Source organism: Cavia porcellus, unplaced genomic scaffold (genome assembly GCF_034190915.1).
Source record: "Cavia porcellus strain 051 isolate PalLab524CR breed Dunkin Hartley unplaced genomic scaffold, mCavPor4.1 scaffold_6, whole genome shotgun sequence".
NCBI lineage: Eukaryota > Metazoa > Chordata > Mammalia > Rodentia > Caviidae > Cavia > Cavia porcellus.
This window is the reverse complement of record NW_026947489.1, coordinates 101,482,181-101,493,581: the sequence shown is the minus strand read 5'-3', so window position 1 is coordinate 101,493,581 and position 11,401 is coordinate 101,482,181.

Here is an 11,401-nt window from a genome sequence, read left to right as displayed (position 1 = left end):
GAGTCTGAGGAGACCAAGGTAGGTGGCATTTGGAAGCCAGATTCTGGAGAAAAGAGTCCTCACCAGGGATTTGCAAAAGTTAAACCTTGACAATCCAGCTGACGATGATAAGCCCGTGTGTGTGTGTGTGTGTGTGTGTGTGTGTGTGTGTGTGTGTGTGTGAAGTAGCATGCCAAGGCTGGGGAAAGAACCACCCACAAAACCAAGCTGTGACACTGCTTAATGCCCACATGCAGATAGACTCCCCTCAGCCAGACCAGAAGCTTTGATTCTTGGGGACAGATGAAACCGTGAAGAGGCTGGACTGGATAAGGAGGAACAATCAGCCCTCTCCTAGCACTGCTCCACTTTACCTAACAAATTGTAAAAGTGAAGCCTGAGAAGCCCAATCTATTCCAAGTCACTCAACCATATCTAGAGCAAAGGTAACAACCCTAAAACATCCAGCTCAGTCAGAGAAAACTGCACAATGTCTGGGATCCTTTCAAAAATCCCCAAATACTGCAAGTGAGATAGATGCGATCTGTAAGGGTAACAATAAATGAATCGAAATCAAACCTTAGAGGGCAGCGGATAGTAAAAATAACAAGTATAGGATTCAAACTGTGATTGTAACTATATTTTGCATACTAAAAAAAGTAGAGAAGTGGAATGACAAAATAACCAAATACATAAAACTACCATGGGTAAGAAAATTACCATGTGTAAGATAGAATACACAGGAGAGAACTAATAGCAAATTATATTTCACAGAAGAAAAGATTAAAGGACCTGTAGATGTAAGAGAAGCAATCCAAAAAGGAGGAGGGGAGATGGGAGAAGGAAGAAAAGGGAGGGGAGGGGAGAGGGAGGGGAGGACGGAGAATCACAAAGAGAAGGAAAATTAGCAGAGCACCTGTGAGCTGTTGGAAAATCTCAAGCGGCCCAATATGGTTGTAATTGAATCTATGAGGAGGAAACACAGGAGCAGTAAACACATTTGAAGACATAATGGCCATGAATTTTTCTAAATTTGATGAAAACTGTAACCCTGCAGAAGAATCTCAACACACCCCAAGCACAAGAAATATGAAGAAAATCACACCAATGTCAACAATGAGCAAACTGTCCAAAACCAATGAGGATGATCTTTTTAAAAGTTAATAGTAGACTAGAGAGAAAAATATGGCAGCTTGCTAGGGGACTGGATGCAGAGTCTCTGAGGAGAAATCAGATCAGATGCTAGAATATGACAACATTGGATAAGGATCCTTATTAGCCAAGGTGGTAACTGAAGGGAAAAATAAAACTAGGAAGAGGAAGGAAAAGCGCAGGTGGAGAGCTGAAGCCTGATGCGCTCACTGAGATCCATTCCATGCTGTACTAGGCTCGCCTGGAGGATCCAAAGTCACTCTGAGACCGTGGCTGCCGATAACGGGAGTCAGCGAATCCAGGACCCTTAACAGGAGGATGCGGTGCAGTGAGCAGTGGATCCAAGGGGAAAAGCTATATTGGCTCTCAGCGACTGCTGGAAATTGGGACCTGGGGCTCTGCGAAGTAGCCAGAGCCACCTGGCCATGCCAGGGGAGACTTCGAGAAGCTCCTGGGCTCCAAAGCCAGACACTGCACAGTTTTCTGACCAATCCATGCTGTGCTGGGAACACAGTGAAGACACACGGTGCAGTGTGCAGAGGACCCAAGAGGAAGATCTACATTGATTCCTAGTGAGTGCTAGGGACTGGGTCCCGTGGCTGCTGTCGCTGGCTGGAGGACATCTTGGAATTGGGCAGAGCCCACACCATGGTGACGTCAGATAGTCACCCTTGGCTCAAAGAGGTCTGGTGGAGGACATCTTGGAATTGGGCAGAATCCGGTGCCACAGTGACATTAGATAGTTGTTCTTGGTGCAGAGAGGTCTGGTGGAGGACAGCTTGGAGTTGGGCAGAGCCTGGCACCTGACATCAATCAGCCACCCCTGGCACAGACAGAACTGGCAGGGTCAGCTGGGGTCGAGCTATGCCTCTGTGGTTGGTACCAAATAAGCAGGTACAAAATTGTCATGACTCTGTGATGTCCACAAGGTACAGCCTAACTTATGGATTATCTGGCACAGAGGCTGGAGGCTATCCTGCACCGTGCATGCATCCCTGCCTACCTCAGATAACAGCAAATTGGGGAGGGCAGCAAAAACTCCAGTCAGCATGCTTCAGAAAGACCCTAAGCAATATGGAGAGGGCAAGAGACCGCCAGGACACACCAGTCTGAAAGAAACCAGAAACATGACAAGAGATAGAAATTTTTAAAAATCTCCAGCTGCCGAACCTGGGAAAACAAGCCCAGGAGAAGTAAATACAGAAGAGAATCAGTGCAGTAACCATCCAATACTAGACACAGCATCAACAGATATAAAGAAATACCTGCATGACCTCATAGACGAATTTAAAACTGTACTTCTGATCCAAGTGAGGCAAGATATGAAAAGGTTAATTAAAGAAATGATAAGCTCCTCCCAAGAGAACATAGATGGAAGAATGGAGGAAATCAGAAAAGAAAGAGAAACCTCTGATGAAGAATTTAAACATAACCTAGAATATATGAAACAGACCCAAAGAAATTACCAGGAAACTAAAAACTCCATTGAAAACTGGCAAAATGCCTTGACAGAAACTAAAGTTAGCCTTTTGAAACTTGAAGAGAGATTTATGATATATAAATGATATATGATTGTGAAAGAAAAGACCTCATAAAAATAATGAGGAACCAGAAAGAAACAATTCAAAGGATAGAAAATGACAAAAGGATACATAACTTAAGAATAAAGCATGTGAGTGAGGAAGCAGGAGTAACCAAAAATGAAATACAAAGAATATTCACAGATATATTAAAGGAAAACTTCCCAAGCATAGGAAAAAGAAATGATATCCAGATAAATAAAGCATACAGAACTCCAGCCACCTACAACGAAAACAGATCTGCACCCAGACATAATAATCAAGATTCCAGAAATCCACCAAAAGAAGAGAATACTAAAAGCATCCAAGAAAAGAAGCAGATTACCTACAACAGATAAATGATCAAAATAACAACAGACTTATCAACACAAACTCTCAAATCGAGAAGGGCCTGGGGGAAATAGTCCAAGCCCTGAAAGAAAATAATTTGCAACCAAGACTGATGAACCCAGAAAAACTCTCTCTCTCAAAATTAATGGAGAAATAAAATATTTCCAAGACAAGGAGGAACTGTGGGAGTTCATGGCCACCAACCCAACCTTACAATGAATGCTGAAGGACATTCCAGAGAGAGAGAGAAAGGGATACCAGGATTCCAGCAACAATGGCAGAGAGGTCTCAATGAACAGGGCAGACAGTGGAATGAGGGAGTAAGGTGGACAAATTATAGCAGTAAAGTGGAGTAGCAGACATGAGGCAGAGACGGTAAGCTATAATCTTTAATATAAATAACCTTGATACACTAAAATAAAAAAAAAACAGGCAGAGTAGATTAGGAGGCAGGCTCCATCGAGATGCTCTGAATGGGAAATACACTCAATCTGAAGGCCGGTTAATAAACTGAAAGTCAAAGATGAGGAAACAAAGCTATATGTGACAGGAAACCAGAGAGAAATAGGGACAACTCATCCAGCAGCCACAGATAGGTTGGAAAGCTATGACACTTTGGGGCAGTGTAGAACTACACAGCTGGAAGGAAGGAAAACCCTATGACTTTAGTGAGTAAAGGAGTGCAGCTCAAGATCAAGCTTAGGGGTAAAATGGTTCAGCAACACTCAGACAGACAACAGGCTGGCCCCCTAACCTAGAAACTAAAGGGGCTAGTGGGACCCAAACCATACAAAGCATCCTGAGAAGGAAAAAGGTGAAAAATAGCCTAAAAAGGGAAGGCAGAAGTCATTGTTAATAGTGTATCAGGATTTAAAAGTCACATTAGTCTTATTGCTCTTTTAGTTTGATTTTATTTTGTTCCAGTCTATCCACTCATATCAGATTTGAGGTCACAGACATCTAACCCAAAAATAGCAGGTTATACCATGGTAATTATCCTTAATTTCCTATTTACTTAAACTGAAACCCTGTATTACTTACATTGTCTTACTATGACTGATGTTTTTTGAAGCTGATTTGTTAGAACGCAGTTTTGCCTTGACTGATTTTATTCAAATTTGGTATGCTTGATAGTATCAAGTCTAAAAGTAGAGGCAACTACTCTGAAGATGACAAGATGTAAAAGATATCCATACCAGTTTTGATTATTAACCGCTCTCAAAGTTCTACAATGTTTTCAAAGTTGTGTTTTTATAAAAATAGCTATGTAATACTATGCTTAACTATATTAAGCCTGATGATGTGGACAAGTCTATTGAAAATAACAAGAAAGCATAGTAACTACGGTAGATCACCTAATATTACGGTCTTATGTGTCTTTTTCATTGCATGTTTTTCTAGGAATTTGTTTTGTTGTCTTGTTATGATCTGTTTTTCCCTATAATACAGAGAGGATAGATATACATGTAGAAATTCACACATGGGAAGAATTTTTTAAACTATCTATGGGAACAGATTATATAATGCAAAGTGTAATGAACAGATACTCTGAAGAAGAAGAGACACTAAGAAACCCGATGCTAACTCTATAACATTATGATATAAAATCTAGCAATACTATTATTCTCTGTTCTGAGTGATATTAGTCTAGTCTCTTTAAGTTCAATTTCAGCATACATAAAGATAAGGACAGCTACCACAAAGAGAATGAGAGACACTATGGTAGTCATTATTGACTTCCCCAATGTCAGATCTTGAAGACCTAAAAAGCCTTCATCATCCTATAATGATTTCTTCTATAATATGCAGTATGTACTCAATGTGTGTGAAGATGGGGACAACTGTTTGGAAGAAAACTAGAGACAGTAAGATAGACAGTGAAGATCTCCAGTGGACTTGCTTTGAAATCTGTATTTCTTTAAATTGTTTCTTTATGAACTGTTTTGATATGTTTCATTTTAAGATAAAAAACAAGTGTGTAGGGCTGATAACCATATTACTAAGTTTTTGTTGGATCATTGAGCAGAACTGTTGGCAGTGTCACTATTTGAATGTCACTTTGTATGCTTTGATTTTGTAACCTGAGCAACTATTTCTAAAATGACAATATGTAACTTAACTTACAACTAGTGATTTCTTACTGTTTATTTTTCTATAATTCTGAATTATTTCTACCCTTTTTTCTCCATGTTTTTTTGTTTCTTTTTCTTTAAATAATAATTTTAAAAAGTTAATAGTAGACTAATACACACATACCCCTCTCAATATGTAATGTGTGTGTGTGTGTGTGTGTGTGTGTGTGTGTGAACAAAGATGACTCACCAGAAACAATGCAGATAATAAGAAAACAGATTGTGTCTTTAAAATACTGAAAGAAAGTAAGTTGTTGGTCTGGATTTCTACACCCAGTAAAAAATATCTTTCAAAAACAGAGATGTAACCAGGCATGGTAGTATATGCCTATAATCCCAGAATTGAGGAGGCTGAGGCAGGAGAGTTGCTGTGAGTTTGAGATTAGTCTGCACTACATAGTGAGATGCTATCTTAAAAAAAACAAACACACACACAAAAATCCACAAAGATGTGGGCTGGGTTTTTGGCTCAGAAGTAGCTAACATGTGCAGGGCCCTGAATTTGATCCACAGTACTACATCAAAAAAGAAAAAAAGTGAAATAATTTTTTCAGTTACACAAACATTGAAAGAACTCACCAGAAGACCTATCCTATAAGAAATACTGACATGCAGAAGCCAAGAGATAACAAAAAGGAAAGCACCCCAGAAATAGTAACTATAGAGTTTTACTATATACATACCTATAAAGATAATTCCTGGGACCTGGGATTTAGCTCAGCAGCACAAGCGCTTGCCTGGCAAATGTGAGGTCATTGAGTTTTATCCTGGTATCAAATAATAATAATTTCTTTGCAGTGCTGGGTATCAAACCCAGGGCCTTGTGTATGCACAGAAGTACTCCCTCACTGAGCTAGACCCCTGCCCTAAATTGGTTCTTTAAACAAAGCAGGAACTAATATGGGTTTCATAACACATTAAAAAAAGTAAGCATATGAGAATAACACAGAGTTTAGGAAGCAATGCAAGTTCACTGTTGGAAATGTCTTATACGCTACACTAAGTATAGGATATCGAGGGAAGATAGATGTGCTAAGTTAAAGATATGCATGAGAAACCAAGCCTAAAGCAACTTATCAGACAATAAAATGTTACAGCTAATAATCCACCGTAGGAGACACAGCAGAATCATATTCAATTAATGCCAAAAAAGCTCGAGAGGATAAAGGAAAGATTAAACAAGACCTTTTTCAAAAAATAGGTAATAGATTTAAACCTAGTCATATCAACGATCATATTACATATAAATAAATACAGGAACGTAAGTGCTATAGTTAAATGGGAAAATTTGCCAAGTTGGAAAGTATGAGGTCCAATTATTTACTGTCTATAAGAAATAACTTCAAATATAAATACACAGAGTAAAGTGATGGGAAAATATATGCAAAAAAAAGGTAAGCACCATCAGCTAACTGAAGTGGCTACACAGCGTCAGGGTAGATGGCAGCTCCCTGAGTATTTCTGGGAGCATAGTGTTTCTCGGCGTTGTGGATTACCTGACTGCCCTTCCGTGGCCTCCTGAGGATAGTTTACCACATCAGGTAAGTGCAGATGTCCTTCAGTTCATCGCTCCCTTAACTCTCCCACTTCCTGTGTAGTACATATTATGTTCAGATACAATGAAAATCCTACCTGATAATTTCATAATATTCACTTTCAACACTCAGACATATTTTAAAGAACTTAAGAAAAATAATCTATTAGATATAGCCCAACATCTACCTTTTTTTTTTGAATCAGAAATCAAACTCAGAACCTCTAACTTGCCGGGCAGGAGCCGTGCCCCTGAGCTATACCCCCGGCCCCGGCCATTTCTGTTATTGTTCATTCTTAGAAATTCAGTGATCTTCTGGTATCATTTTCCTCTTCCTTTCACATTTCATAAAAATGAGGTTTGAGAGTGATGAATTCTTTTATGTTTTCCTTTATTCCCGCATTTTCATTTTCTTTACTTGATGCAGAACTCTGGATTAACAGTTCTCTTTCTTTGAAAATTTTTATGCTACCATCTATTAGCCTCCAAGTTGCTAATAAGAAATCCACAGTCATCAAAGTCATTTTCCCCCTCTGTGCTGTGTGCCGTTTTTCTCCAGGGGCTTTCAAAATTTATTTCCTTTGGGGTTTTTGTTTTGCTATGAGCCTGGTGACACACATCCGTAATCCAGCACTCTGAAGGCTGAGGCAGGAGGGTAGATACAAGTTTGAGGCCATCCTGGGCTACCCAGAGAGACAAAAAACAAAACAAAACAAAACAAAAAAACTTTGCTACAATGAACAAAATGGAGTTTATTTGTGTCGTTTGGGGGTCAGTGATCTTGGAATATAAAATTATGTTTGCCTTACAAGACCATTATTTCTTCAACTATTTTTTAAATCTCTCTTTCCTATGTGTTTCCTGGGTTCAAATGGCAACCATATTAGCTCTCTTAATATTTTTTCATGGATTCCTGGACCTCTGGTCCATTCATTCCAGATACTGTGTTTTCCAGTTTTAGAACTTCGCATTGATTTATCTTGAAATTTCCATTTCTATTTTAGAGACTTTTGTCTTCTATTCTCTTCAAGTTATCAATAGCTGTTTAAAGTCTTCAGTAATTCTAACATCTGGGTCACCATGGAATTAGTATTTCTGCCCTTCGTCTTCAGAACTGACCACACTGTCCTGGTGCTTTGAACACCGAGTGTCTTAGTCACTTCCTCCCTGACACACTATGACCAGCACTCACAACTCAGAGGAGGAGAGGTTCGTCTTACCTCACAGCTTCAGTTTACGGCTGGCCCTGAGGCCAGCATGGCAGGAGGAGGACACCGTGGAGCAGAGCTGCTCACAGCATGGCGGCCAGGAAGCAGAGAGGAAAGAAAGGAGGGGGGATGAGAAGAATATACCCTTCCAGGGCGCACCCTCAGTGACCTGCCTCCAGCCAGGTACCACCTTATAACAGCACATTTGGCCACAGAAATCACCAGCGAGTGAGTCCACTGGGGAGTACAGTACTGTGCCCCATGACCCATTCATCTCATTTCCAGACATGAGGCTGGGGGGTGGGGGGTGCTCTAGTTCTAAACTCTGCCATCAAGCGAAGCTGAATTGCATTCTAGGTGATTTAAATACTGTGTTGAGACCTCAAGTTCTATTAAAACTCATGGAGAGGCCAGGCACAGTCACACAGCCCTAGGGAGGCTAAGGAGGGAAGATCGCTGTGAGTTTGAGGCCAGCCTAAAAATGCAGGGTGAAATCTTGTCTCAAAAAGATTAAAAAAAAAAAAAAAAAAAGAGGACTAGGGATTTAGCCCAGCTGTATATAAGCACCTGCCTGGCAAATGTGAGGTCATGAGTTTGATCTCCAGTACCAAAGAGCAAAACAAAACAAAAAAATTCCATGGAGAAGGCAGATTTTGGCAGTAAACTTGTTTAGATTTAGATTCTAAATTCAGCTTTATTTTCTACATCTGTGTTTCTAATGTCAACTGAATTTATAAAGACTTCACTATACTCCATTAGCTTTGCAAGCAACACTCGTGAAGCCCAGATTTGAGCTGTGAATTATATTCCAGTCCAGTTCGCAGAGCCCATGTTACCTTTCTTTGGGTCTGTTTGACTCAGGTCCCGCTAAGGGATGATCCAGGTTGGGTCATACATAATTAGAAAAGTCCCTTCTCCAGTTCTCTCCTTTTGGATTTCTTCCACACTTTCCAAATCTCTTCATTTCTTTGACCAGATACATGCATGTTACATGCATCCAAACACCTATCAGTTTTCTCCCTGATCTTTAACTTCTGTGCTCTCACATAATTTCACATGACTGGGACCACGGCCAGGGTAAGGAAGCCACTGGCCAAATCCGAGGGACTTTTCCCAACTCTCAGATCACAGGACCTTCCAGTTTCCCAGGCCTCAGAGAGTGGTCTTCTCACAAGGCCTGAAGCATGTGCACCGTCACCAACACCTGTCTTACAGGGCAGCTTCAGGGGGTGCGTTGGGGGACACTTTTCTAGCAAGGGAAAAAAAGAGTAACAACTAGGATTCTCTCCTGCACTCCCTGGCCTGCAGAGGTCTCCTGGTTAGCCCTCGGGTCAAAAGCAATAGGGTTTTTTTTTTTTTTTTTTTTTTTTGGAGTTTTTGCCATCTATATCACTACACACACTGCTGCAGCAGGGGCTGCCCCTGAGTTAAATCTGGGAGGGGAAGAAGGAAGCAAAACTAGGAAATTTATTCTCATACTGGTTGTTCTTCAATATTTGACTTCCTTCCTCAATGTCACCACCACTGCCGTTTCTTCAATCTTCAGCTATTTTTTTTCATTCTATTCAGCCAAATCAGTAGGAAGGAAAGGGAGCTGTGGACTGTAGCCCACCATCAGAAGTTAAAAATAAATGGTTACGGCAAGCAAAGGTTGGGAATATACATTTGACGGTGATAAACTCATAGAAATGCATTGACCTTCGTTTCTGAGCAGGGGAGTGGAGGTTAATATGATAAATTTTGTATGGCAGTTTTGACAAAATTTTATCATCAGAGAGCATCAAGACTGGAAGACAAGGAAACAGATGTAAGGGATTACTTTTATATTTTAGGTGGGATTATAAATTGATATAGCTAATTCTGACCAAAGATATAATAGAGATTAAAAGAACTAAGAGACTATCACATTCAGTTCCATGGTCATAAATTTTAGAGCTTAGAGGAAATAATTTCCCAACAAAATTAAAATTTTCAACATTAATCCAAGAAATGGTATAAAAGTTCAAGAAAACATTTATAAAATCTGCTGTAAAATGACAAGAAATCTACCAATGAAAATGGCACAAAATCTAAGTAGGTTTAGAATTTAGCTTTGTCTAAACTATTCGATGTATTATTAGAATATTTATATTATTTTAAAATGAATAAAAATATGGAAATCACCACTAGTTTTAGAATGAATCATTTTAATAACCAAATTGGCTGACAATACAAAAACAAAAAATTGGGTCAGGGATTTAGCTCAGCAGCATAAGTGCCTGCCTGGCAAGCATAAGGTTATGAATTCAATCTCCAGTACCAAAAAAGAAAGAAAAGAAAATCAAGCTCAAACTCATCGGTGTATTAGAAAGGCAAGTTTAAAAAAACAAAATTCTAAAAGTATTAGCAAAAACTTGAGCAGTATGTAAAATAATGTAACCTGATCAAATATGGTTTTTTGCAGATTTAAGGGAGGCCACAATAGAGACTGATCAATAATTTATTATATAAAGAAGTCAAAGGATAAAAACTACATCATCATTAGTTATCCATCACCAAATCTGTCAAGATTAAAAAGCATAGTTGAGGACCAGGAATACAACTCAGCAGCACAGTGCTTGCTGGGCAAGCACCAAGTCGTGAGTTCAATCCCCCATAGTGAATAAATAAATAATAGAGCTGAGCGATTTTCTAATTTCTCTTAAGTCCCTGAATTGTAGTTGTGTATGATTAGCACTTTGTTCTTCTTAATTATAGACACAGTTTTGTTAAGCTAGCCTGAGTGGGAATGCTGCCACTTGAAACTGAGAATATTTAGTAATATGAGCATCAACATAAAAACTACTAGGTAATAAAACATTACCCTAGTAAGTAGTCATGTACAAAATAAATATTTTAAAATCAATAGAGAGCCCTTATAAATTGCTGGTGAGGATGTAAATTGGTAAGGCCACTTGGGAAAACAATTTGGCAGTTTCTCAGAAAGTTAATATCACATTACCATACAACCCAACAATTCTTCTAATATCTACTCAAGAGAAATGAAATCATGTCTGCAGAAAGACTTCATAGGAGGGCATTAGCCTAGCAAGCACAAGGACCTGCGTTCAATCTGAAGCATCAGACAAACAAAAGCGACTTCATACAAATGTTCACAGTAAAGTTATTCATAATGACCCAAAACTGGAAACAACCTAAATCTCCATCATTAGTGGATGGACAGACAAAATGCAGCATGACCAAACAACAGCATAATACTCAGCAGTAAAAGAAGAGTATCTTACATGCTGTCTTGTAATGAATCCTGAAAAACATGCTAAGAAAGCCAGACAGAGAGGACATATTACAAGATTCCATTTATATGAATTGTTAAGGAAAATCCAGACAGACAGAACGTTAGAATGATACTGACTCAGGAAAAGATGGGGAATGGGATTAACTATAAATACCCATAAAAGATCTTATTAGAGAAATAAAATACTCTAAAGCTAGCTAATCATTATCATT